Here is a 3,993-nt window from a genome sequence, read left to right on the forward strand (position 1 = left end):
GTGTGTTGGGAGGGGGGACTACATCTGGCCAGCCGTCTTGCCACAGACAAACACCCCTGCTGGACATTTAAAGGCTTTTACCTTCCAAATTAATTTTTTTTTTTGGTGCTATCTTCAGAGTCCACTCCAAACAAAATCAAATTTGTTTTGTTTGCACGGGCAAACTGCTGCGTTCAAGACCATAAAGAAGCATCATGTTTAATTCAGCTCACCACACTGCTCTCCACTGGTGTATGCAGCTGAGTTCTAGTAGTTTCTGTTCTGCTTGATATTTTGGGTTCTTTTTGTTGTTTTGAAGAACTTAATCCATTTTGGCTTTCAAAGCAGTAAATTAATACTTAATCTTTATTCATGTGATCATTTATTCACTTGATTAGAAACCAAAATAAATAACAGAACTGCCATGGAAATGACCCTATGAGGCTTAACTTTTTTGCAGTGACAATGCTAACGTTAACCCTTATTACCGTCCTGATTTAGTATGTTGGCATTCTATCATTTGTAAATTAGCTCAATCTGAGTTTGATGAAAGTGTAATAGCTTGACTTGATGCTGGCAACAGAGGAAAAGTCAGAGGATCACCAAAGTTGTGAGAATTCTTTTGAGAAATTTCACAGGAAAAATGAACAGTTGGTGACACCAAAGAAACACCAAAAAGCCAAATTTCGTGTCACTGAAAGAAAACATGCACGAGTCTCCAATAAAAATGGAAAAGACGATATAAAATCCGTGCAGGGTTAGACATGGAGCAGGAAGAATTAAGAGCCGACAATGGCAGCACAAAGATTTGATCCTCTGACCTTCTGGTCCAGAGACTTAACCATTGAGCCACCATAAGCCCAAACGGCACTGCAATGTTGGATCCTGGGATTTATGTGGTTGTTACTTTAACAGCCTAAAGGTTGACGGGGCACACTGCACAGGAACGGCTCGAGGAACATGACAAAAAGCTCAAGGTGTTGAAGCAGCCTCCAAACTCCAGAACAATCCTGATCCATGGAGACCCAACTCCACAGGATCCAAGGCCAGTGACCCAGTTCTAGACCCCACAAGACATCCCTAGAGGTCTTGTGTGTCCTGATGGGACAGAAAGATTTTAGCAACACAAAGGAGACCTACACATGTTTATGCAGGTGGCTTAAATGTTGTGAGTTATTGGTTTATGCAGCCTTGAATTCTCAAATGGGGTCCTTCTGCTTATTCTAAAAGTCAAGACTTCGATCTAAAAGTGCCCATCAGCTTTGGATCAACCTGCCTGAGGAGATAAGACTTGCTGAAATAGAGACTTCTGTTTAATCACTGCTTTTATGTGACGTCTTCTCTTTATTACTTTTAAAGGTATTTTATTTCTTATACCAGCTGGAATAGGCTCCACGACCCTATTTATGACAAAGCGGGAAAAGGAATCATATGGATGGATAAAGGTTTTATTGTTTTGATTTTTTAATTTGTATTTATTAATCTTTACATATTGCATTTTAACTACATCTTGTTTGAGTGTCAAGGCATTTCATAAACCCTTGTTTTTAAAAGAATGATTGTTATCATTACATGCACGAGGTGCGGCTATGAAGTAATGAAACCAACGCTGGTTTGACTTGCAGAATCCCAGTCTTATTATTTAATAGACACACCTAGTTTATACAAGTTATTCTGGTATAATTTTAGGATTATGGGAGGATAAAGAAATCCATAATGTCATCAGCAGATGACGGACAAAGATGCTGAGTCAGTTTTTTATTTAGTTTAGGGCAGACTGTAGGCACAATGGAATGGAGACTGGAAAGTCGGTCACAGGTCAAGGAAGAGATAGAAGTAGCAAGAATACGACAAAGGACTCATGTCTGCTAGCAAAGTGTAAAGAGTGTCCTGGGGGGTGCTGGGTTTTCTGTTCTGCAACGATGTTCTGCATTCGCAGTAAACACTAAGCATAATAAATTGTTTCCTGTGTAGGTTATCTGAACACCAGAGAAGCAGCCGGTGGAACAATGCTGGCAGCTGAAATACCTACAGACTGAAATGCTGCACAGCTCTTGCATATATGGAGCCCCTTGATTAAACACACAGCATCCACTGCTCACAAAGTAAGAAAAAAAAGCAGATTGAGTAGTTTTGAAAGCTTTGAAAGAAGTTTCAGTTCACATTACAACAATCCCATCCCAAAGCCAGGTATGGAAACGGTCAGGCCTGCTGCAGCTGGTAGATGTGTGGAGGCAAAATGCACGTTCAAACAATGTGAGGGAGAAGGGGAGAAACACTAACACGGACAGAGCTTTAAATAAATACAGACGCAGCAGATGCAGCAGAGTCCAGGCCAAGAGTGCAAAACCAGAAGTGTGATCTCTTCAAATCTTTATTGTAAGATCTCAGAGATCATGTTGAAATGAAATGAGCTACTGTAGCCTCTGTTCTGCCTGTCTGCTCGCCCGCCTGCCTGTCTGTCTCTCTCCAGTCCAGATGTCAGAGGAACTAGCCAACAGCTGCGGCAGGAAATGAGCCCCCAGGCAGTGAAAAGGCTAATACACTTCCACACAGAGGAGAGAGACCAAAACAAAACACGTGCACACACACTCACACACACACAAAGATGAAGTCAGAAAAAAAAAATTATAATAGAAAAGTGTGCAGCTGATGAACAAATCTTTCCTTCTTCAAGTACATGTTGCTCCGTGTTTCTGTAAAGGAGTATATTTATATATGGACACTCGCTATGAAGAGTTCAGCATTTTTGTACGGCTGTGACAGCATTCATGTGTCTTTCTTTTCTCCTGGATTCATTCATTTTGCGTAAAGTGTGTGTGTGTGTACGGGCGATGGCGTGCCAGCCTGCCAGCCTGCCTGCCACAGCGCCAGCCCCCGAGCCAGCGGGAACATTTGCCTTGTGGCTCCAATTCCCAGGAATGCCTAACCTGCGCCAGCTGTTGAGAACATGTTACCTGTGCCAACAATGCGCCGGCTCTGCCCACCACATCACCTGCCATTCTGTCTCCATCTGGGTGCGAGATTGGATTGGTGTGTGTATTTATTTGTCCACAGCTTACTGTATCTTTAACTCTTCCCACATCTGTATTTGTACTCACATCTGGGCTTGCATGAATGCACAAGCTCTCTCGTGTGCAGTGCGCACAGAAGCAATCTGTGTATAAATGTATTGATGCTCCTAATGTTGTGGGCATTCTGTATGTATGTATACCAGCTCTGGTGTGTATGTGTGTCTCCATCTGTGTGCGCTGGGCCTCCCTTGCCTGCATCTGGAGCAGCATTGAAGAGGCTTTCCAACGAGGCCAATGCCGGCCAGCCTGCCAAACAGCCCAGATGTTAGTTCTGTAAGCCTTAGGCTAAATGGAGGGAGCCACACTCTCATTATTCAGGACTAGTAAATTGCAACTGCTTTTTTTTTTTTTTTTTTTTTTCAATAGAAGAGAGAAAGAGAGAAAACATGAAAGACTGAACGATGGGGAGTAGAAGAAAGAGAGTTCAGATGAAAACGATGTGCCATGCGATGTGTTTCTTATTATAAACTGCTCGTCTTAGAGAGCAATTAAATAAATCAGAATAAATGATGGATTATCTGTGCCAAGGAAGGTTCAGTCCTCGTGAGGTTGATTTTCGCCCAATAGTCTTAATTGAAACCAGTTGCTTCCTAGAAGGTAAGACATGAATGTAAAGCCTTTAGAAAGTATAAAATTCAACTTCATTGTGATCTGTGTTTAGTTTTCTTAGTTTTAACCAACATTCCTATTGATGATGACAACACCTTACTCACCAATATCATGTACTTTGACCCTCTCTTTGGGGAACCTGGTGAGTCTCTGGTTAAAGGGCTGCAGCTCAGCCCTCCTGATTGGTTGAGTAAATGAATGTGTGAATAAATGCTTAGGCTGTTAAAGAGGACTGACTGGTCTCAGCCCTACAGTCACAGGTTAAAGGTCAGATTTCCCAACTCCTGTGGGCTCTGCTGTCCTCACTCGTAGCCATCCAGCCAGCCACCAC

The sequence above is a fragment of the Stegastes partitus genome, unplaced genomic scaffold (genome assembly GCF_000690725.1).
Source record: "Stegastes partitus isolate 25-593 unplaced genomic scaffold, Stegastes_partitus-1.0.2 Scaffold1444, whole genome shotgun sequence".
Classification (NCBI taxonomy): domain Eukaryota; kingdom Metazoa; phylum Chordata; class Actinopteri; family Pomacentridae; genus Stegastes; species Stegastes partitus.